The sequence below is a fragment of the Dermacentor silvarum genome, chromosome 3 (assembly GCF_013339745.2).
Source record: "Dermacentor silvarum isolate Dsil-2018 chromosome 3, BIME_Dsil_1.4, whole genome shotgun sequence".
Classification (NCBI taxonomy): Eukaryota; Metazoa; Arthropoda; class Arachnida; order Ixodida; family Ixodidae; genus Dermacentor; species Dermacentor silvarum.
The window spans coordinates 140345321-140369957 of record NC_051156.1 but is presented as its reverse complement, the minus strand read 5'-3'; the positions used below and the strand labels follow the sequence as shown (position 1 = coordinate 140369957).

At 49.2% G+C, this 24637-nt stretch overlaps 1 protein-coding gene across 3 annotated transcripts in view; it reads left to right on the top strand.

The window, feature by feature from the left end:
* Positions 1–24637, top strand: part of LOC119445832 (protein-tyrosine sulfotransferase 1) — a 484648-nt gene that overhangs the window by 235657 nt on the left and 224354 nt on the right. For 2 of the 3 annotated variants that reach the window (XM_049663666.1, XM_049663668.1), the window contains exon 4: positions 8370–8425. The exons of the other annotated variant lie outside the window; for it this stretch is intronic. The gene's annotated coding sequence lies outside the window, so the exon portion shown is untranslated. The remainder of the gene's footprint in view (positions 1–8369; positions 8426–24637) is intronic. 3 annotated transcript variants of the gene reach the window in all.

The window sequence follows — 24637 nt, the reverse complement described above, 5'->3', positions numbered from 1 at the left end:
GCACATTGTGCGTCACCTGTATGCGTGAGGTGACCACTGAGGGGAGGGGGTTCAAATGAAGTTACGATGTGTCCCAAATACTGTCGCTTTCATAGTGTACTGTAAAACATCAATTTGGTGTCCTCATGGAGTGCCCAACGGTGGCGCAAAACGCACCGGCAGCCATAAGCTCCAAATATCCCGTTTGAATACCCTCAGCACATTACAAGTAAATGTTATTATGAAATTTGTGGCTTAACTCCGGCGCACGATTTCTCCGTGAAATTCAACGATTGCTTGGCGTTTATTTTGCCAATCGATGATTCATCCCATAAAAAAAGAAGGAAATAAATGTTGGAAATGAATCCCTTTTAACCAGTCTAAATTGATTTCATGTTGCTCTTTTTTGTCTCACTGACGGGAATGGACAGCCCATGGAGCTCTCGACAGTCAGAGGGGGACAACGTCGTATAGCGATTCCACGTTTTGAGAGCGGTATACCTTCCGCATTAGCGCCGTTCGGGCGCAATGCGCTAACATCGATCACGATGTGATGCGCTACTGTCGCATTAGATCACGTAAACGCGGCTTCATATAGGGCGCCTATACACTTTCGTTGCTGCCAACGCCGGTGTTGAAACGAACGTAAGCGCACGCACCAAGAAACGGGCAAGTGAACGCAGCTCGCGCGCGCACCGTAATTGGGGCCTCAGCTCTCTTAATTCCCTAAAAGCCGAGGTGGGAATTAATTTGACAACGGATGCATGCATGGGGCTGGAAAAAACGTAAAAGGTTTCGCCCGTATATTATACACCTGAAGTCTGGATACACGGTCGAGGCTGCTCGATGGGCGGGGTTGGTCGTCATGCCTGGAACAACCGAGCGTATAACCCTGCTCCGCTTCTTCAGAGAGCACTGGAAGATGAAAGGCCTCCCCGCGCCGCCGGCTGAAATTACCGTCATTAGGGAGGCGCGGAATTCCGCCCATGCACGCGGGCTGCTGCAGAGTCTCCGAAACTGCGGCCTGCAGCTCTGCGGCTTTGTTTTGTCTGAGCGTAGTATAGTTTCGCTTCGCTGCTTTAGGTTTATTTCCCGCGGACACACACGTTTGGTTTCCGCTGCGCTGGCCACGACACGTGTGTGCACAAATCTGTTGCCTCGTTTGCCGTCCGCATGCTGCTCGACATAGCTTTGCATGTATGCGCGTGAGAATGCATACGAGGCACGTGTCGGTATACGCGTGGAAAGCGTGCGTAATCCCGCGCTCTTTCATTTAAAACGCTCGCAGTTGCCAGCTTGTCACCGCGCGATGCGTGGTCATCACGCCCCCGCCTTTTTACTCAGAGGCAACTGAGGCGCGGCGATCGTTGAGCTCTAAGGGGGCTGCTATCCTGGACATTTTCAGATTGCGCTACATCGTCCGATTCGCCATCTTGTCGGCTGTGATTGGTCCAGAGAGTTGCTACGGCCTCTCTGGTTGGCTCAAAATGCCAGCATTGCAGAATTCAACAATATGGCGTGATTTGACAATATTCGGAATAGGGTCCAGGGGGAATGTTATGCTGCGGTGTAGTACGTGAATTCGTGTTAATATTGCGGCGCTATCTTTTTGGCGCTTTAAGCTTTCTAAATTTCCAAGCAATCACAGCTTTTCTAAACAAGGCAAGAGAATAACGTTTCTGGAAAGCGCACAATTTTATCGTGTACTGTATTGTTTCAGTGTCGTTTGGGGGATTCGTGCTGTGCGTGTTGTGGAGAAAGTATACGGGACAGTTAGCGATGAAGGCACGGGGAAAGGCGGTCTGCTTTCGAGGTCTTTATTCGAGTTGCGTGCTTTTGTAGACAGAAGGCAACCGCTCTCTCAGCCTGCGACGCTTTCGTGACCGTGTATGCATGCTTTCAAGGCCTCGCGCTATAGGGATTCACACGGTCGCATTACGGGAAAGTTTTACAACTTTTTAATTCTTTACTGCAGAGTTATGATGTTAAAGTCTTACTGTGTAAAATAGTTCGATAGATCTTGCATGTGCGCTATTTTTTTTTTCTTTGCTATTGCTTTCTATACGCTAGTGAGACTTCTGGAGGAGGAAGAAAAACTGGATAGCCATAAGCCTCAGCTTATTTTTGCAAGTTCAATGAGCCCTCGACAGCAGAAAATTCATTGTCGTCGTCATTACGCCACCGTTTCCATCGAACACCCTTTATTTGATCTGTTAGGGAGCTTCCTTCATTATTTTTTCGGCCGCTTCCCTTCGACCATCCTGCTACATCTGTCGTTATGTAGGTACCGGCTCGCCTGGTAACATACTATCATCTATGGTTGCGGAGTTGAAAACCTTGAACAAATAACATTTGGTTCCCTCACACTCTGTTCGGTTCACCCTGCACCTCAACCACATTTTATTGTTGTTTTTCTCTTTCTGTTTTGCCGCGGTCGTTCTGAATCACGTCGTTCCGTGCAAATATAGTCAGTCTCAGGCATAGCACACATGCAAAGTGAGATCTACAATTGACGTTGGCCCTGTCTGCATAAAATGGAAACAACGAGGATATGCAAATGACGTCCGCGCTTGTGCTTTGCTTATATTTGCTCCAGTATTGTAGGCCCTGAGACTGTATAACATGTTTCCCCTGTAGTACCGGTCGGCATTGTGAGTGCGTCTGAAGTTTTCAATAGCGCCTTCATTATTCAGTCGAAGGCTGGACAGTGCCGTGATTAAAAAGTCAAATGAGGCTGCTCCATTAGCGTCAGTGTTTTCTCTATTGTACTGTGTGTTAATTTGTGCGGCGGTAATGAAGCATCTATTATACGTGGAGACTTTCTTCCGACGCTTTACTGCTCATTTGGTTTCTAAATGAGGCTATGATGTGAAGGTGTACAGAGAATGGACATCGAGGACTGAAATTTCACCTATCAGGCGTCTCCTCCTGGTCGTGTGCAAATATTTTATTATCAGCTTCTCCCTTTTTTTAGTTATTCTTTTCTTTTTTCATCTTTTATTGTTCGTCTTTGTCTTGCATTTTTTTATTCGCATGTTTAAGTCATCATGAACTGTCGAGTTGTATCACCGACGCTAACGACGAGAAACAGAAGGCAAATTGCGCAGCGTGACCGTTGGACGTCAGCTGATTAAACGGTTGTCTTATATATGTTTCTGCGGAATTGAAAACCTTGAACAGATAAGGCTTGGTTCCCTCACCCTCTGTTCGATTCGCCCCTCCCCCTCAACCGCTTTTTATTTTTGTTGGTGTCAGTTGGTGTCAAGCGGTCAGGTAATGCAGTTCTGCCCCGAGTTGGCGTTGATAAGTTCACTGTGTGCCAAATCCAGTCGCAAAACTTCACCCTGCATTCTGATTTAACTATACAATTATAGTCAATATTGCTTTGCGACCTCTCGGTTTTATTGCGAAATCGGCGCCGTATAAAGCGCACGTTTACGCAAGTGGTGGTCTATATAGTCACTTGAATGTCGCTGCAGTGCAAGAAAGCCAGAACATGTATATATATATATATATATATATATATATATATATATATTTGCGTGGCCGTATTGCTCTTGCTGTACTCGTGCCGCGTGACCCCGTATTATTATCGTTTAGATAATGTTTCCTTGCGGAATGCGTCGTCCACGCCTTGTGCAATGTATGCGGACTTTGCACCACCACTCTTGTACGCTGATGGCTGTTCTCACTCCGTCACGAAATGCTCGGTAGCAATGACATTGTCACGAGTGTCGCCAGGGAGCGAGCTTCTCGGGCTGTCGAGAAAGCTCTCGCATAGTGCTCTCGAGAAAAAAGTTCTTTAAAAAAGAAGAGAGCACGCAGCTATAGCGGGGTGCGTCACGACGAAGCCCTTGAAGTACTGAGCTGTATGGGGGATGCGACCGCAAGCGCAGCTTGCGGCTCGACGTCGTGATAGATTTCAGCCTAATTGTCTCTTGCGGAAGCCGCTCAAAATGGAGTCGACCGCGCGACCCTTATAATTTGCAACAACGTCTCCGCTGCGTCCTTCCACACGCCGTTGTCGAGGTTTCTTATCATTGCCTTTATGCTTTTTGTGTGTGTGTATTTTTATGCCTCTTTTTTCTTGGATAAAGCAGACAAAAATGGATGAATGAATGATCAGTTCAAGTGTTTTGGCACACCCGAACTGAGATGGTTCCACGGATGACAGTTCCTTATGTGGCAGCGGTGCAATAGTTTATGCGTGAGGTTGGCACACGATACCGGCATCTCGTTCAGCGGAGGCTTTGCATTTTCTAGCGGCCATCGTCGTCATCATCGGCCGCCTTTTATTTATGGCGCGCTCAGGTGCATGGGCATGCGCTTGTGCCTCGTTCCTCGTTCTGCGTGCTGCGAGGTCAGAAGAAGAGAAGAAGAATAAAATATAATCTCTTCTGCTCCTGCCATCGGCCTGAACGGTTCCTTGTTATTTCGCTCGCCGACTCACGCATTGGACCTAACCTTTGTCCGCGTAGTCGCTGATTGCGTTCGATGTTTGCGTGCGAGAACTGTGCTATTCATGCTTGCGCCTCGCGCATGTATGCACTTGAAAAGGTTTAGTTACTTTCTAAACGCGATAACTTTAACAACACTATAGATGTTCAGATTCAGGCAAACAGACAGTTCATTTGTAATCTGAAAACACAGAACAAATTGGCTAGGAAAAAAAAAAGAAGAAAAAAAGTTGCTCATTAGGCAACATAACAATGCATGCGGTCATCCCCACGCATATGTAATGTTCTTTTTCCTTTTTTGTTATTTTAATTTTTTAAACTTGAATAATGGAAATATCCGCCGGAGTTTCGATGTCCGGGTAATTTTTCGGCAGGTCGAAAGTTGACATCAACGGCGGTTAGAGGATCGAACTGTTTACAGATGGATGCAAGAGAGTTTGCTGTTGAACTAGTTGGTACGTGGTATTTATAACACAAACGGCGCGAAAGACGTGAAAAGAGGTCTACAGACAGCGTTTTGTCGGTTTCTCTCTCTTCCCTTTCTTTAAGCTGTTTCCGTTGTAAATACAGGTGACTGCGGAGCAGAGCGACTTGGTTACGTTACAGCATCTCTAAAATGACGCCTGGCACTGACGAGTTTATATAGCTACTTCAAGCTTCTGATGACGTCGATGTCAGCATCAGACTTAGCTAGCACGGCTGCTACCATTAGCTAAGATAAAGAACGCAGGTTACCTATAAAATGGACGTTTACAAATTCGTCGTGTTTTAAGTATTCTTTCGTTCCCCAAACGTGCCTTCGTTGCTTTAATTAACGAAATTTTATTTATGGCAGTCAAAGGACTGCATACACGTAGTAATCGCATAGTTATATAGGTTGTGATAACACGATGTCAGGCTCTGCGCTGACCCGCGCAAATTGCCTATGTAAATTTTACTCCAGTCAGCGGTGCTTTTCATAAAAATAACTGAGGCATCATAGCCACTCTATAAGGCAACATCGGGTTGCGCTGCTGAGCCCGAGGTCGCGGGATCGAATCCCGGCCCCGGCCGCCGCATTTCGATGGAGGCGAAATGCAAAAACGCCCGTGTGCTTGCGTTGTAGTGCACGTTAAAGAACCCCAGGTGGTCGAAATTATTCCGGAGCCCTCCACTACGGCGTGCCTCATAATCAGAACTGGTTTTGGCACGTAAAACCCCAGAAAGAAGAAGGCAACATCGGGGTAACGACCGTTACCTTTGAATGCGAGAACTTGCACGCTTGTAAACGTTACTTTTGCGCAAGAAGATAGATGCACACCAAATTGGCTGTTCAATTATTGCGCATGGAGTGAATCCAAATGTGATATCGCTGTATATTTAAGACAGTGCCTCTTTGTACCGTTCAGCGCACCTCTACTGGAACATTATAGAGCGAACTCCTCTTTTCTTTCTTTGGGTCTTTATTGTTCAGTTCTGTTATCGTTACATGTAACGACGGTGTTACATGTCACGATAACGGTAGCGGCGGCCTCTGCCACGTCGTGTATGTATCTGTCCGCCTGTCGGTCGTCGTATATCATGTTTTTACAGCGAAGCTGCTAAGGGCTCAGTCTTCGGTGGTCGCGTCCGGATGTAGAAAAAAAAACTGTCATTATTGGCCGTATGCTGTATGTGCGAGTTAGAGCGCGCGAGGGACGCGGGCTTTCACGGGAAGCGAACGCACGGCGGCGAGCAAACACCACTTCTTCCGTCGCACGAAAGGCCGTGGGGGACGGGAGGGAGGGAGGAGAGGCGACGTTTAGCTGCGGCACTAAATGCGTATCTTGCGACCGGGCACAAGGGGAACTGGCGACTTAATCTCCCACGCGAAAGGAGGACAGCGGGAAGGCAGCGCGGGAGGGAGGGGTTGCGGCTTCTGCTCTGCTAGCAACTTGTACTTGGTGGTGGTAGAAACTTTTATTGCCATTGATAGTGGGGGCGAAGCCCCCTACATGGCACTTGGGTGCTTCCTTACTGTGAGGACGCACCCTTACAAAGCGAAGGAGAGCCCTTGGAGCGCAATCCTTCTCATAGCACTGGAGATGATCCGGCACTGGTCTTGAGGGGAAGTGCAGGTCAAAAGAGTCTCCCAGTAAGACTCCGCCACGGTCTGTGATGGGGGATGAGGGAAGGTGGGGCATGTGAGTAGGGTGTGTAGGAAGTCTCCTGGTTTACCGCAAAGTTTGCAGGAGGAGGGGAATTTATCTGGGTATCGTGCGTGTAGCAGTATGGGGTATGGGGCAGTCCGAGTTTGTAGTCGTCGCCAGTGTGCATCCTGCGCTATTGTGAGGGATGGGGCTGGGGGTGTGTATTCCCTTCGTTCGTCCCGGTAGTACGAAAGGGTATCACTGAAAGAAAGCAGACGCTCCCCGGCCCGTAGAGGGGGCTCGACTCCTCCTGCCCGGAATGTGAGACCTCGGGCTACGGAATGAGCCTCCTCATTGCCAGGGAGGCCGGCATGTGCTGGCGTCCAGATGAGGGCAACTTGTACTTTGCGCGGAGCCGGGCAGTCGCGCGCAGCGTATCTTGAAAGCGATCTGCAACACGGCTCCTACCTTTGTATGCGCTGTGCTTTCGCCGCTCAGTTTCCGTTGAAGCGATAGACCGCATGAACCTTCGCTCCCTGCTGCTGGCGCGCTTGCTCATGCCAGCGTTTCGACAGCGGTTGTGTGCGGTCACACAAACAACGCGCAGAACTGTTGTCGACGGCGGCGGCGTTGGTGACGTGTTTATGAAGAACGTGCCAACGTTTGCCGTACACCCTATGGCGGTGTACCGTAGCGACCATAAGGCCATGGTCCCTGTGGTCACTCAATAAATGAAAACCACCGGATCGTATATATTTCTCATTCTGTAATAGTTCAAATAACCAATTACACCATCACATCTTAATAGTCATAATTGGAAATACATAATTCCCACCATAGTACAGCTTCGCTGGTCCTCCATCTCCACACCAGTAGAAGGGCTGACAGTTCTTTGGTAATTAATACATTAATGAACTACTCTGACGCGTGCAAAAACCTTCTGTGATTGGATGTCTCCGCTGCAATTTTCTCCGTATCACGTGTTTCGCCCACCCGAACGGTGGCCTATAAGGAAACGCTGTTGCGTATATAACCAGTGAGAGCACTTTAGTGAATATGGTTCCCGCAGGCGCGTTCGAACTTACTGCGGCCGATCATTTCATAATTTCTAACTCGCGCTGCTCGAGATACGCGCACAAAAGCAGACGCACTCAAGCGAGAACCAAACGAAAGACGTACCGCTTTTTCGAAGCGTTATTAAACGTGGACATTATATATCAATGTGCAATAAACATTACACTACTTCTGTGAAGACACGTTTCACTTTCGTGTTCTATACCGATTCCTATATAAGAGGGATCAACCACATTTTTTTTATTTCCAGCCGGGAACGAGAGGAGACCGCATGGTCAGCTACAAAGAAATAACCGATTACTATCGGCTGGGAAGGGCCCGGTACCCACCAGCTCATCCCGCGCTAACCAGGAAACAGGCGGTGGCCTGGCGCCTCCTGCAAACAAACATGTATCCAAACCCGGTGGCCTGCAGCAGATTCTATCCAGGGCAATACAACGATCAATGCAAATTATGTAAATGTAGGGCGGATCTGCCACATATTCTATGGGCATGCTCGAAGGCGGCTCCTTTCGAGGGCCGCAAAATTCAAAACCGGCAGCAGTGGGAGACCCTGCTGCTCAGCTCAGACCAGCAAGACCAGGTCTGGGCCGTCCAGTTAGCCGAGGCAGCCGCTGAGACCCAGGGGATCTCGGCCGTCTGCTAGGCGGAGGGAGGCTGCGTCCGCCCTCGTGAATTGCTGGCACCATTAAAGTTGTATCTCTCTCTCTCTCTTCCCTCACTTACGGAACTTTTCTTTTTCTCCATGCAGTGAAAGCGCGCGCGCGTTTCCGAGCGTGCTGCGGCGCGGGGCCTGTCCAACCGAAGGTGAGTTTTTTTTTCTCTCTCTGCATTCTGCGTCACTTCATATACATATCAAAGCTCACCGCGCTGTGTGTGCCCGCTGGAAGCAAACCGGCGGTACGTAAAGTTTTCATGTCGTTCGCGGCCAATTCCGTGGCCCGCGAATTGAGCTCTTCGCAGAGCAGCCGCCAGGCCTGGCGTCTTCTTGGATGTGCATTTTATTGCGATTGCAATTATATGGACACTCCAGGGACATTCCTGCCGTCGCCGTCGCCGTGAGGTTTCGTATAAAGTTCAAGGGCTATAACACCGTAGCAGCGCGGCGCCGTGAGGTTCCGTATAAAGTCCAAGGGCTATAACACTGTAGCAGCGCGCGCTGCGCTGTATGTGCGAGTGAAAGCGTGCGAGGGGAGCCAACGATCGTGGCTCAATCTCGCCCGCGCGAAAGAGAGGAAAGCGGGCAGGAAGCGCGCCGTCTTCCGTCACGCGCGAGGCACCCAACGTTGCGAGGCATCGGGGTTGGAAGGAGGGAGGGGTGTGGGTGTGCATTCTATTCCACCGGCTGCAACTACGTATGCGGCGGCTGCGCGTGGCCCCGTTTCTTGAGAACGATCTGCGTTGGGGGGGGGGGGGGGGTGCGCAGTTTAGGGGTGTCGGCGGCTCGTAGCTTTGTACGTGCTGTGTGTTCTCGGCGCTCAGTTGGCGCTGAAGCGATAGACCGCACGAAGGTAACTTCGCTCGCTGCTGTTGCCGCGTTTCCTCACGCCAGCGTTTTGACAGAGAGTGTCCGCGGTCATCGCGTGTGATGTGTTCATTTTTTGCTCTGTGCGCTGACACCATGCTTGTTAATTTGGTTAGCAAGCGAATGTTTACAAGTTGATACGGCCGATAAGATTACTATCCTTACTTCCTATGACTCTCTGCTAATTTGCTATCGCAATCAATGCTTCGCCTTCCGGGCGAAACTGCGACTTTTCTTACGAGTCATTTTTTCAGCCTCTTCGGCGAAGCCTAAATTACTTGCGCTATGCTATATTTTTTCCTTCCTTTCGCTCATAAACCGCAAAGCAGCTGTCCGGCCGCCTTGTCTATGCCCCCCCCCTCCCGCGGAATCGCTCCCAGTGATTTTTCCTAAAAAGGCGTTGTATACGTGGAGGCGCGCCTGTTCGACGTCCTCTCTCTCTCTTTTTAGAATTTTGATCTCGTGGGCGATCGAAACTTCGTGAACTGCAGAAAACGACCTTGTACGGTATTGACTTGTTGGTCAATATATAGTTGACGCGCCGAAGGAATCCGGAAGTGGGTTCAGTATAGTCGAGTCAACCTTACCTATATATATGGTTGGATGACCGTGCAGGTATGTCCTATTCTATATACCGTTGCGTTGCATCTTATCGAATCCAGCGCGACGGGGGCGGAAGTTGAGGTAACATCTGCATAAAGTTGCGCCTACGAGAACTCAAAGGTTGGTCGAGCTTGCACGGCTTCATAGATTGATCAAACGGCGCGAGAACACTGCCGAAATGCGCGTACGTCTCGCCGGCGATGCAGGTTCTTCCGTATGTGGCAGATACATATGCTGGGGCCGTGTTTCCTATAACGATTGTTTTCATTCTCCGTTATGTCTTAGTTATTCTTTGTCATTGGCTCTCGCGATATGGCGGCGCCCTCGCTGTCGGCGTCAGGAACTCGGCAGTATACGGACGATACGAAACGAATTGTACTCCCGTAGCGCCATAAGCTGACTCTACGAGAGTGCATATACTTATGAGGTTACAGTTCATCGAAACGTGTCGCCGGTGCTATAGAGAGAAACGGAATTAAATATTCTTTGCTGGGGCTACTAACTTGCAATATATTTAAGGCATATACTAAGGCCAATGAATTTAAAAAAAGGAAAAAGAAGGAAGAGATCGGAAATTTAATTCCCACGGCACATATCTATAGTATACACGTATATACACGAATGAGATGTGGGTTCGTTTCCCGCCGGTGGCAAGTTCCCTTTTCGTCCACTCTCATATTCCCTTTCTCTTTGTCATTTCTAAATGTTAATTGAAATGCTTTCCTCGCCTTCATTGTCTGTTTGGCTCCGTGTAGTTGTACCACTATATTAGTAAATCATGTTCTCCAGTTAAGAGTCGTGGAATTACCTAAAAGCCAATAGTCTCTGCACGGGATCCCACTGTCGCTTGCGGTTAACGCTTATTTTCTGCTTATAATTTTCCTATGGCGACGCTCTCGGCCGGTTTTCCCACTTACACACGGCCGGCTCTGTTTAGCTTTCGCGTGTATTTCTACGCTCGCTTAATTGTAAGCACCAGCTGTTTTCCGCGAAGAAGGTTTGCGGCGAGAGGATGCGGGGCCCGGAACTCGCGAACACCCTCGGTCCGTATGTTATTCACGAAAAGCTCTTAAGCTAGAATTGTTAGTAAGATGAAAATTTCGGCCAATGCTGACGCTGGACATATAATTAGCGAAGACCGCCGCCGGCCACTGGCACGGACCACTTACGAACGAAAAAAAAAGCTTTCTGAATTCGCGGTCCCAGAAACGGCCAGGGCTCCGACGTGGCTCACTCGCCCATCCTAACCGAAGCGAAAGCCTGCTTTCTTTTTATTTTTTTGTTACTCCCAGGATAACCGAACAGGAATAGAAAATAAGTAGAAGTACGAACAAGAAGAAAAGAAATAAAGTCAAGAGAACGCTCAGTGGGAAAACAATAGCGCTTTCGATATTTCTCAGTTGCTTCCGTCTGGTTTTTCTTGCTTACCGATCGATCGCGCATTCGGGAATACCGTGGCCCGCGGGCAGGCAGTTTCACTACTTGGCATTCCCGTTATTCTTTGCCTTCCCGAAGCAGGACGAGCCTCGCGGGACTCTTGTATAGCCTGTAAGCGAAAGGCCCCCCTCCGATCGAGGCTCCGCGGGCGTTAGCCACGTGCGGGATCGTTGCGGCTTTGATGTTGCTTCTTTCAGCGCCTGTGTGTACAAAAAAAGAAAGTTTTGGAAGCTCAACTTATTCTCCTCCTCATCTTCCTTCCTCATCTTCCTCCTCCAGCCCTCATCATTATTATGTTTTTGTTTTTGCAAACGTGCTCCCGCTGTGAAGGGACACGAGTGTCACTTCCATTCCTGCAGCCCTGCTTGCTCTTTCCTCGGTCTAGCTATACAGCCCTGGCACATTGCTTCCTTTCAACGCGTACGTAGCCTACGGGAAAGCCGTTGCAGTTACGCGCCCGAAGAAGCAGGGAGCATGCAGGAGTGAGGGTCCCGCAAGTGTTCGCGAAATAACGCTGGCGTTTCGCTCGCGAGAGGGCTCTGCGGAATGCTTTTACGTAGGGAGCCTACATGCAAGCGCTGTTTTAAAACAGCGCTTGCATGTAGGCTCCCTACTTTTACGTATACACGATGTTTGGGAAAGGAGTCCCCGATATTATAATGAAACTGCGTCTATATTAGGTTGTCGGTCGTGCGCCCGCGTTTCTCTTCGGCGTCGTTTGGTGCGAGCCATGAGTTCGGAGAGGCGAGTGATATGCGCCGTCGTTTGGGGCAGGCAGTTTCGCCTCTCTTTCTGTCTCCCTGTTTGCTGGTCTTTTTTATGATTTTTTTCCTATCGTGTATTCGATAGGAGAATTTTCTGCCCCTTTCTGCGTCGCTCGTTCTTGCATGGTGATACGCCGTCCGCAGCATTGCCATTCTTTATAACCGCCGGAGCGTTATTCGAAAGACAAGTGCACCTACGGATCGCGTGCGCCGTCGCGCGTTGCGCGTTTCGGACAGAGGGAGAGAGAGAAAGCAGGGGCACGGGGATGACAATTCGCCTCTTCGGCAAATTGGAAGTCTGCCTTCCATTTGTCGTTCCTGCATTCCGTGTCTTCCCGTAGATCTTTCTTTCTTTCTTTCTTTCTTTCTTTCTTTCTTTCTTTCTTTCTTTCTTTCTTTCTTTCTTTCTTTCTTTCTTTCTTTCTTTCTTCTGTCTGTCTGTCTGTCTGTCTGTCTGTCTGTCTGTCTGTCTGTCTGTCTTGCTTGAAAGGGGGGGGGGGGGTAGAAACTGTTATTTGAATCTTTATTTCTCTCTATCTTCCTGTCGTTTCCTCCATCCCGTCCGTGTCCCAGCTCCGTCGCTTGCAGGTTTATGCGTGTAGCACTCCGGTGAAATGCCCCGACGAGGACGTCTCGTACCCGTATAGTGAATTGCCTCTAGTTGAACGTGATGCTCGAGGCCAGAATAAGGTAGAAATAGATGAAGAAACGCGGAAATTGTGTCGTTTTATTTCTACGTCCGGTACGGCTCTATTCCCCACGCTGCTCGTCACCGTGTGGGAGAGGGTTGAGAGCGATGTCCCCGCGGTCTGGGAGCGCGCCATGAATATAAAAACATTATACCAGAGATGGTGACGCAGCGCGCAAGTGCACGCTTTGGCAAGGCGGACCTGGTAGATCTCTCGTTCGTCGTCAATGCATGCTGGTAAGTGCTGCTGCAAAAAGGAGGGTCAATTTAACAATGATAGAAACACACACACACACGCACACACACGCACGCACGCAACGAGGAAATAAGAAAATAAATAAATGGTTCAATAGAAACACATTAGACAGAAAGCAGACGTACATATACAATAAGCATAAACATTGATAAGTATATGTATTGCGATATAGGTACGATTGCAGATATAGATACCCTGGCATGCCGGTTTCTGATAAGCGCTGGCGATAAAGAAGTGTGAAAGCGTGATATCACGGAGGAGCGGCGGCGCTGTCGTCGTCGTGTACACAAGTTCGATCCACATAGGTCGCGAAGCTTCGGGCGAAAAGCGGTTCAGAACCAATTGTCACCGACATCAGCAAGGGTGGTTATGGGAGCAGCGATTGAAGCGCGACTAGGTTTGGAGGGAATAAACACTGGGAAAGAAAAAAGCGCCTTTTAATTAAAGCGAGACGCAGTTAGATTCATTCAACGAAAATAAAATTCCTAATTCATTTTATATACGCATGGCGAGAAAGGATACAACTGTATTTTACTAGATCATTATCAATAAATACCTTTCTTCAGGGCCCACCGTGAGAGCGCCCATTGATAGCGGCGGGCGTTGACGCCGCTATCACTTGCAATGCAATGCAGCTCTTGGAGTGCGTGAAGAGGCGCGCTATTAAAGTTCACCTGTTACAATACGCCCCCGTCACATGTGTTGCATGTCGACGTTTGTCTGAAATAGGTGACGCGGGTAGTTTTATTGTTTCTTAACCTGTGCAGTGAAAAGTAGTATTGCGACCGTCAGATACTTGTTTACTTTAGTTGTTTTCGTGCGACAGCGCTGGACGACGTGCTTGCCGTCCGATGAAAGGACGAGCACTCTACGTAATCTACACCCAAAGCGTTCGTCGGCCTCCAAAGAAAGTATGTTCTGTGCAGCGATGCGATTTCGACACCCGTACGGCTGACCTTTTCCTGCATCGCTTTCCGTGCTGAAAGCTCGAAACGCCCATCAACTCGAATGGCGGGGCATTTGAATATACAGCTCTGATGGCAGGCCTCCAAAAACAAATTTCGCGCCTATGAGAACAAAATGACGCCACTTCTGTTTTTTAACGGATATGACGTCAAATTATTTTTTGTTGCGCCGGAAGTGTTCCCTCCTCACACAGATGGCGCTAAGCCCCATGAACCGCCGATAAGCCGCCATGTTTTGATCGTATGGGCTTCTATGGAAGCTTCGCTACCAGGTGTATTTACCTTAACTATAGTGTACTATAGAATACTAATCTAGTACACTATAATATAACTGCTCGAAGTCTTCGTTCTCGAGGCGTGATAAGCGAGGCTGCAGCCGTTTACCATTCGCTGTTGCAGTTATCTGACCAACTATAAGATGCCTTGAAGCATTTGGCGGCTTGGCCTTGCTTCATAAGCGTCGGAACATCTATCTCGTCAGGATACACCAGTGGGGCGAAGCAGCACGCTGCAACTATACGTGCTTTTCGCTCGGCCGTTTATTTCGCGGGGCGCGCTCTTCCGCGTAATCTTTACGGCTTCGGTTCGCGCGTGCGTAGGGAACACGTACCATATATCAGCTGCTCACTTTGTATTACGTACGCGCCGATCTATCTTTCGTTTGGAGATCTTATCGAAGCACTTTTGCACCGCCTGGGAGCGTGTGAGGACCCGCGAAGCAGTCTCGGAAGCGCGGGTGATCAGGTTGCTAATACCGCGGAGAAAGAAAGCAAGCAATCAAGAAAGAAAGAAGAAAGAAAGAAAGAAAGAAAGAAAGAAAGAAAGAAAGAAAGAAAGAAAGAAAGAAAGAAAGAAAGAGAGAGAACGGCAAGAAGCAGCAGCCAAGTGAAGAGCATCAATGAAAGGTGGCCGCTGCCGGCGACGCAAGCGTGCAGGAAAGTTTAGCTTTTGTTGTAGAGGCGTTCGTTTTGTTGCAGGAAGTCCCATTACACGCGTGAGACGATTAAGGGCGGAGGGGCGGAGAAATATTTCATCGGCGTCGTCGTACTATAAAGGGTTAGCTGGCTCGGAACAAATGTGCCTCGCCGTAATGAGGTACGTCAGCGGGAGAGGAAGGTCCAACGCAGCATCGCCGTCTTTGTTTTTGAGGCGTGCCGCCGACTAACCTCCTTTTGTGCGTTTTTGCAATGCCCTGGCGTGTTCCCGAAGCAGGTGCTTTTGCGTTCACTCTGTCCTGCCGTTGATGCTGCTTCCGTTGCTGCTGCTGCTATATCCGTATCCGCGCATGCATTGTTCGCGGGTGATGGAGCAATATTGAATGTGGACGTTTATTTGGGGGTGCGCGCATTTGGTATAGAGATCGTTGGGCGCGCTATATTATATGTGCATGCGCGCAGCTTGCTTATTGCCGTGGTGGCTCTGACTGCGTGACGGTTCTGCTACTGGTTAGCAGATAGGGATCTGCTAACCATTTCGCAAAAGTTACTGCAGGCCAAACACAAGGTAAGTACACCTGGTAGCGAAGCTTCCATAGAAGCCGATACGTTCAAAACATGGCGGTTCATCGGCGGCTCATGGGGCTTAGCGCCATCTCTGTGAGGAGGGAACTACTTCCGGCGGAAGAAAAAAATATGTGACGCCGTATCCGTTAAAAACAGAAGTGACGTCATTTTGTTCTCAAAGGCGCGAATTTTGTTTTCGGGGGCCTGCCATTAGAGCTGTATATTCAAATGCCTCGCCATTCGACGTGAATGGGCGTTTCGAGCTTTCAGCGCGGAAACCGATGCAGGAAAAGTTCAGCCATACGGGTGTCGAAACCGCACCCTTGCGCATAAGATACTTTGTTTGGATGGCCGACGAACGCTTAGGGCGTATATATAGAGTGCTCGTTCTTTCGTCGGACGCCAAGCCCGTCGGCCAGCACTGTCCCAGGAAAACAACTAAAGTGAACAATTATCTGCGGTTGCAACTCACTACTTTTGACAGAACAGGTTAAGAAACAATGAAACTACACGCGTCACCAAATTCAGACAAACGTCGACAAGCAAAGCAACACAACATTTCAGGGGGGCGTATTGTAACAGGTGAACTTTATGAGTGCCTCTTTCAGCCCACTTCAAGAGCTGCATTGCATTGCAAGTGATAGCGCGGCGTCAACGCCCGCCGCTATTGGTTGGTGCTCTTACGGTGGGCGCTGAAAAAAAGTTTTTATTGATAATGATCAAGTAAAATAGAGCTGTTCTTTTCTCGCCTTGCGTATATAAAATTTATTAGGAACTTTATTTTCGTTGAATGAATCTAACTGTGTATCGCTTTAATTAAAAAGCGCTTTTTTTCTTTCCCAGTGCTTATTCCCTCCAAACATAGTCGGGCTTCAATCGCTGCTCCCATAACCACCCTTGCAGATGCCGGTGACAATTCGTTCTGGACCGCTTTTCGCCCGAAGCTTCGCGACCATTTGGATCAACCTTGCCAAACACCCGAGGCCGAGCAATGTATGAATTCGTGTGACAACGTCGTGTTGGCGGGCGCTGATCAGCTATCTGCGTACACGGAGGCATAGACATCTCGAGACACGGTCAGTTTAGCCTAGCGCTGGTGCCGCAGCGCAGCAGGGTGGCCTCAGTTGTGTCAGGTGTGGCTGCTTTGGCCTACTTGGGAACCTGTACGACAGATAGTACGTCTGTTTAACGTAAGCCTTCTCGCATTAAAGAACACCATAGTAGAAATTAATACGAAGGGTACCTGCATAATGACCATAATTACATGAGAGTGGGAGGCAGTCAGTGAACGAATGAATGAATGAATGAATGAATGAATGAATGAATGAATCAATCAATCAATCAATCAATCAATCAATTTCTCGTTTCTTTAAGAGAAATGTTTGATGTTATTTTATGAAGTCGTACACAATAGCGTACAAGATCATATTGATGCTTCCTTAATCCGCATGTACAGCTTATATTGAATATTCATTACGTATACGAGGCCCGAAGCAGCCTTAAGAGGGGTAGGCCTGCGCGTATGAGGAAACGTGTCGCAGTCGACTGCTTCGTACTTGCAAGGTTGCTAGCGTTTCGTATATGCAATCGCGCCCACTCCTTTTTTCAAGTCCCCACATCACGCTTTCTTCTTTTTTTTTTTATTGTCAACGCTTATGGTCCTTGATTAGCGTTATCTATATATACTCCTTGCATCCTTCGCAGCTGATATCCAGTGCTCTACTTTCTAAATTTGATTGTGATCTCGCTTGTGCAAAATGTACGACGGCTTTGACGAAAGATAAGTCCCCCTTTTTCGAAACGGTGGTTCCATGCAGTGACATTCGACTACTCAGTTTTATCGGACCCACACGTGGTGTCAAAAGCCGTATATACAGTGTGCACGAAGCGCCGTAAGTTGAGAGTTGCACCGCACAGAGTTGAGTGGTCTACGTCAAAGGCTGTCAGTCCTCTTAATGCACGCAAGACTGACAGCAGCGAAGTAGAACCCTTCCTTTTTTTTTTCTTTTATGTGGGTTGCAAGAGCCCGACGATGCGCGAAACTTCGTCGGTCGCTCGGAGAAAGAAAGTAAACTGCCCGGTCGGTCGAGCTTAGAACTCTGCTGCAGTGCGTCCAAAGGTGGGCCACCGCGCGCCATCCAATTTCCGCGGGCGTCTTTATGCATGCCCTGCCCGTTTGTTTATTAGCTGCGCTTTCCGGCCAGCCGGCTGCTGCACCGTGCGCCCGCGCGTGCATGTGTGCTCGTGCGTGCGCGCGCGTATGCGCAGCTAAGAGGCCGCGCCGCCGGGAGGGCGACGCTCTGCTCCGTGGCTTTCGAAGCCTTCTCGTTACACGCTCCGCTGGCCAAGTTGTGCCGCTCGCAGGGTACGGGCGCCGAGTTCGAGGCGCAGTGTAGAGCTTTGCCCTTCGCGTGGCGTGTCGGGCCCAGGCGGCCACCGAAGCAGCGCGTCTGAACTTCCAACGCAGCATCGCCGGGCACGTATTGCGGGTGTTTTATCGTAACCTGAGAACTGTAGTTTAAGAACGAAGTGGCACACCTTAGGTGAATGAGGAGAATGAGATAGCGCGCAGGAACGCGGTCACGTCATTTTTGTTTTCCATATGCGTCGCGCTCCTACAACTTTTCAAATACGACTTATGCCGTAAAACGAATATTTCAAATTGTGCCTATAGATACACTTTATTAGCTAACTAATTGCACTTCAACAAATAGTCCAACTGAAGACGACTGCGAGCAAACCGTTGGTTTCCTTCATCAATGTATGCTAGTACAGTTTTAATTTTTTGGTTTCCGTTATCTGTTTTGAGTTCGTCACACTCCATGGGCTGCGTGCATGGAGTGTCGCATTCCACTCGACGAGTATTCCTCTCGTCGCCGTGGAGAGGCTGTATCCTTGAGCGCTTGTATCGCGCGCGGATTACGAGAACGCGAACCTTCCGGAGGATAAAGCATTGCTGCGCGCAGGATCGCAGCGGCAGTTGTCACGCGCAGGCGGCGGAATCGGACGCACTTTAGAACATCCGTTTGAATCTGTTGCTTAGTCGGGGAAAGGAAAAAAGAAAGTGGTACATCGCGGAGCGAGTCGATCGGAAATGAGGACCATTGAAAAAAAAAAAAAAAAAAAGCGCGAACCCGCTTTGAATTGACCAGAAGAAAAAAAATAAACGTTTTTCACACTGATGAAATGAAAAACTGCGGCAGATCGTCTAGATTGATGTCGTTCGCGTGCGCAGTTGTATTTCTCTGTACTACCTTGATAGTAGAAGTATTAGATGGTTGATTATTAAACTATACAATGAATAGGAAGGCAGGAAATTGCTGACTGGCATTACGGCATGGCACGAGCTGCTGGAACGTTGGTCAGCAGTGCTATAGAGGGGAAGATAAGGGACCGAATCCACAAAGATTTTCTTTAGTAAATGCCGTTTTGCTATTGAGCGACCACTTTAGCTATATTGTCCGACGCCATGATTGTCTGGGATTTTGGAAGCACTTCCAGCGTGAGAACTTTTTTCCGAATTATTGGCCAAGAACACTCCGACGCAGTTCACCTCTCAGCGCCCCGACAGCCACACAACACACTGCCAGACAGCTGTTAATTCTGGGAGTGTCGGGCTCATAAAGAGACGCAAGACGATGATGCGAGGCAACAACGTCTCCATCCGAGCAACAGAACGTACTCGACAAGCGTGCTGTGTGCACTACTCGCTTCTGGCGTTCGCCGAAGAGCCCTGTTCGCTGTTCGGACGTAGGCCGCTGACTAACCGCCGTCTGTAGACGTATTCATCGGGGAGGGTTAGAACCTCCTCTCTGGACTGTGTCGCGGGACTACAAAGGCACGCGCGGCCGCGTCTGCAGTGCTTTTTCGAGGGGGTTCACGTGCAATTAGTACAGCCAAGAGAGCATTATGGCGACGCCCAGGGCGTTTTGGTTGAAAAGAACTTTACCGCGGTCCTTCCATCCGTTCCCATACTCGAATTCCACTAGTTCCCAGGCATAGACTAAATGCCAGCCTTGTCCATCCACCTGTTAAAGTCGAACCCGTATATATATCGAACCCATATATAACGAATTATTGTTTGTATAGAACAGCTGTAAAATCCCCTTGAAAATTTCTGTATAAAATTTTTATTTTATAAATCGAATTACTTATATATCGAATTTATTGTGATCTACTTCAGATTCGATATAGCCGGGCTCGATTGTATTAATTAAATAATTAATTTAATAATTAATTGATCAATTCTTTCCTTCATTCGTTTTGAACGCCACATGGATGTCGTTGATCGTGTGATGTCCCGAGTAGTTCTGAATATCGCACGTGACGCTTCTTACTGCTGTACTTGTCGCCGTACTTCCGGCGTGCTTCCGACTTCATCTTCTTTTCAATCCGGATAAGTGTGTGTCCCATGTCGCGTAATAACAGGGACGCCTTTCTCGCACTGTCTATAGAAACCGAAGCTTACTCTGTAACGCGAGATCAGGCGGTACGAAACAAACTGTGCAATGCTGATCTTAGGCACGGGCGCTGCGAACATTCTCTGCCCAAGCTCGATCGCGACTGGTGCTTCACTTTCGTATACTGTATAGTACGTCGTCCGTTGTAAAGTGGGCACGCCTGCACGCTTGCGTGCACTCAGGTGCAGCGAACCCGACGAATCTGTGTGTGCCCAGGAGCTAAGCGGCCCCGGAGAATCGCAGAATAGCTACACACTAGACGAGAAAAGGAGGAGGAGGGAGGGAGGGAGGGAAGGAAGGAAGGAAAGGGGGGGGGGTAGGTGGGCGGAGGTGAGCGCTCGTGCTTCGCCTGTCGTCGCACTAATGGGATTTCGGGAAGCGGAGCGCAAACACCGGGGTTCCCTCGTGCAGGGCGGCGTCTGGTTGCCGGTGCAACTGTCGGCCGTAATGTATTCCCTCTTTTGTGCCGAGTGGATATATGCCGAGTCGCTGCCTCCGCCGCTGACGCGTTCCTGCCAAGGGGTCACACGTGCGCGTCCTCAGTAGCGCACTTGGTTGAGAGAAAGCGCGGTCGAAGATGGCGAGGAAATGCGGCCACGTGTCAGAGCGCCACGCGTGCAACGGCAGCGGTGGCGGCAGTTCGTTAAAAGAGGAAGAGCGGCAGTCTGCGCCAAAGTTCCGGGGCATTCTTTCTTGCGGAGCAGGCTGTGGAGGTCGCCATTTTAGAGCCGTGGCAAATATTTGTTTGTTTGTTTGTTTGTTTGTTTGTTTGTTTGTTTGTTTGTTTGTTTGCTTGCTTGCTTGCTTGTTTGCTTGTTTATTTATTTATTTATTTATTTATTATTTATTTATTTATTTATTTATTTATTTATTTATTTATTTATTTATTTATTTATTTATTTATTTATTTAAACGGCTATTGGGTATGTTTGTTCGTGGTCGGCATGAAACACGGGACAGTGACATAACGAAAGGCAGTATTGTCGCCATCTTTCCCGCCGAGATCAAAACAGGTTGGCATAATACTTGGGACAGTATACATACAGTGGGATTTGGATTTCTAAGGGGGTTGATTCGCGTGTGATCTCTTCCAGAGCTTGCGCGACCGTGATTCCACAAATCACTTTGAAGGTGTAGAGAGATTCTTGTGACTCGGAACAAGCGTATACCGAGAAGCTGTTGACCCTTAGTATGTGTTGGCGGCATCACAGAAGCTAAGAGGGACGCCCTATATAGTGTGCTCCGGATTAGTTTTGGCCACCTTTGGTTTTGCTTACCTTGTAACTTGTTGCTCGGTAACACTCGCCATACCGTTCTCATCGGAATGTGTTCGTCGCGGCTGGCAAGCGAACTCGCAACTTAGCAAATGGGCCGTGCGGAGCACTCTGTAGTCATTCAGCTATACCGCGGTGGCGGGCGCTATAGTGCTGTGGAACTGGGGTGCTATTCTGGACAAAGTCAAATTCCGCCATATTGTCATCTCCGATTGGCCCACGGGGCTGCTACGGCGTCTCTGATGGGATTTCACAATATGGCGGAACACAATAACGCCCCAGGTAGGATCTATCTCTTTTTGCGTTACGTCAGCGGCCGCATTCGCCGCGGTTGGTTTATCTCTAGCGCACGTGAAGAACCGATTGCATAGCAGCGAATACATACGCCTACGTTGCTCGAGCGACCAGCCGGGTTGCATGTATAGTCCCGCGAAGGAGAAAACGAGAACACCTTCATCTCTGCCTTACTGGACGGTGCGAACAATTCAGCCGTCAGTGCTAAGTGCGACGTTCGCTGTCATTAGCCTTTTGGCTTCGACGCATTTTCTTGTTTTAGCATTGAACAGGCTAGTACCCGCCGCGGTGGCTAAGCGGCTATGGTGTAGCACTGCTAAGCAGGAGGTCGGCGCATCGAATCCCGGTCGCGGCGACCGCATTTCGATGGGGGCGCAATGCAAGAACGCCCGTGTCGCGTGCGTTGGGTGCACGTTAAAAATACCCTGATGGTCAAAATTAATCCGGAATCCCCCACTACTGCGTGACTCATGATCAGTTCGTGTTTTTTGGCACGTAAAACCACATTTTTAGCGTATTTTTTTTATTAGGATGTGAGATTGTGATGAAACTGAGTTTCACTACTGCTCGTAAAAAAGCAAACAAATCTGTTCATGCTCAGTTTGCTTGATGAAGCTTTCTCAATGACGTCCGCAATAACGACTGAATTTAAGGGAGTTCCTGCACACGCGGCAGCTCGAAAGTATTCAAACTGCCGCATCACTCTCTTTACTTGGCTTGTGCTTAGCTTGCTTTATATACAGCGCTTGTTTTTTTGTACGCATGCGCTCGTGGTCACCGTCTGTCATTCGTGCGGTGCACCTCGGCGCGGGTGTATCGCTAGCGCGGTGTCTCATGAATATCTAATAGCGTTGGCTTCCGCCCGCAGAATCATTTAGCATTTAACCCTGGCGCGCAGAACAGAAAATTAACGAGGATGGGGGGCTCCAGGTGAAAAATTGTGAAAGGGCACCTTGAAGTGGCGTGTGTGGGTCTCTCTCTCTCTCTGCGTTTGCGTGTGCGCGTATGTTTGTGCGTGCGTGCAGCTGTGTAGCGCGTGCTCACTGGGTGCAGATTAAGGCGTGTAGATGGGGAATCACGGCGGCGGGAGCGAATTAATTATTCGTGTCCCTAATTATTCACGGCAAGCGGTCGCCGCAATGCCTCGCTTACCTCTCTTCGCTTATATGCAGATAATCACATGCGGAGTTATTGTATCTATAATTTGCAAGGAAAAGAAAGTGGGAACGATTAGAACGAGAGAGTGAAAATATTAACCGCGGGGTATATCGTCGTCCTTGCGCGTTGGAGCTAGCTTTGAGAAGTTTCCTTTTGCGGCGCTGTGCTCAACTAAGCCACGGTTCCGCCCTGTGGACATGACGATTCGATCGCAAACACGCCAAATGGAGTTCGATAAGCCAGGAAATGTTCGTAGAGGGATAAGTATAGGTTCTGTTAAGCGTCGCGTAGAACAACATAATTAAAGGAAGACCAGCTCTTGCAGTTTACATTTGAGTGAAAATAATACTTCCGTTTCAAGTATCTACTTTAGGTTGTACGTCGTTCTTTCTTTTTTTTTTTTATACAGCACAGCATGATGCAAGAATCGCGATCTGCAGAACGATTCTCCAGCGAAAAGAAGAGCGATTAAAAGCGCTTCGGGGGTGTGCCGACTGTATTGAAACGAAATCCGAGAGCGTTCCACGCTCATGTTGCGTTCGCGTGTGGCGTGCCACGCCTCTCACTGCTGTAAAGGATGTGCTCGCGGCCGTTGGAATGCGTGGCGGAGGCGCCTGAGGACGCGAAAAGCTCATCAGTGGCTTTCACGCGGCTCGCATTAGCGGGGGCTGCGAGGCCAACGCGAAAGCGTCGCGATAGAGCGGCGTCACGGCTGCAAGGAAATAGGAGGGAGAGAGTTCTCTTGAAAACTGACTCCTGCCGCCTGTACTCCCGTTTCAGAAAGGACCGAATGCGTTTTTTCTTTGTTCTGTTTCGCTCGTCGTGCCGAATGAGTCTGCGAGAAATGAACTCGGGTGGGTGCGGCCTGTGGAAAATCGCGTAGATTAGGGCCACCGTTTTGTGATGCGCACTTATCCGCCTGCCCGTGCGTGGTGTGCCTGCCTTATCTTCGAAACTTTAAAACAATGCGAGTTTGCGGATCGGCAGCCACTGAGCGAACTGTATGGTGAGCTCGGCTTCGAACGATAGCGGACGTTTTGTCTCTGCAGTTGGACTTCATTCGAGGTGGAGATGCTTCTTAAGCTTACCAGTTAGCGACAAGCTGCGTACTCCTGCGAAGCTTCCAACACGCGTTCCAGCTCAGCCGATGACTATAGTTCGTGAAAACCGGCATGGTGTAACGCCCAAAGGATGCACCGTGGGCTACAAAGGACGTCGTCGGGAAGAGTCTCTTGGTCACCTAATTATTGGCCATATATAATCTTAGCACAGCAAGCACACTAATCCAGTTTTGCTACCTGGCATTATTCAACATGAACCTAATTACCCAAGTACTGAGTGTTTTTCTTAAATCCGACTTCCGCGGCCGGCATTCCATCCAAAGGATAGAGGCATGCTATAATATATCCTCTCTAAGCCATGCACTGCGCGAAGTCACTCCCAGAAAACCCCACTCTGTCAGCCCGCAGCTTCGTTTGACGTAGGCTGCTAATTTGCTATTAGTTTGGTTCATAAACGGCTCGTTAGACAGCCGGACCGATCGCCAAACAAAGAGATCCCAACTTTAGCATCGTCAAGCAAGATGTTTTTTTTTAATTTTTTTTGCCACAGCGCTCGCGACTGTTGTGGTGAAGGTATCTTGTTTCGGCCAGTTTCACGCGACAGATGGTCTCCAGCGGTCGAGTGGCGAGCGGGTTATCTGTCAACGCCCTCGGGAGCTAACGTGTCTCCACGCCGCGCGGCCGAAGTTATCGGGTCCGATGTCACACGCACCGAACCGCGGCTAACCGACGTTGCAGCCTCCGCAACGATTGCGATTACGGCGATCAGAATGGCGTTAGCCAATCTAGAACACTGGCTCCTCCACCGTGTGACGCATGGAAATACGCTCTGGTGAGCTTCGTTGGCAACACACAGGAATTTCAAGGGGGGTGGGGGGGGGGGTTGGGGGGGGGAAGAGAGAGAGTGGCGGCGCGGTAACGTAGCATTTGCGCAGAATGAGATGGAGCAGAAAATCGCCTAATGCTCCTGTGATTTACGCTAAACTCCGATTTCGAGTGCAGAGCCCTGTTGCGCGCGCGCGCGCGCGCGTG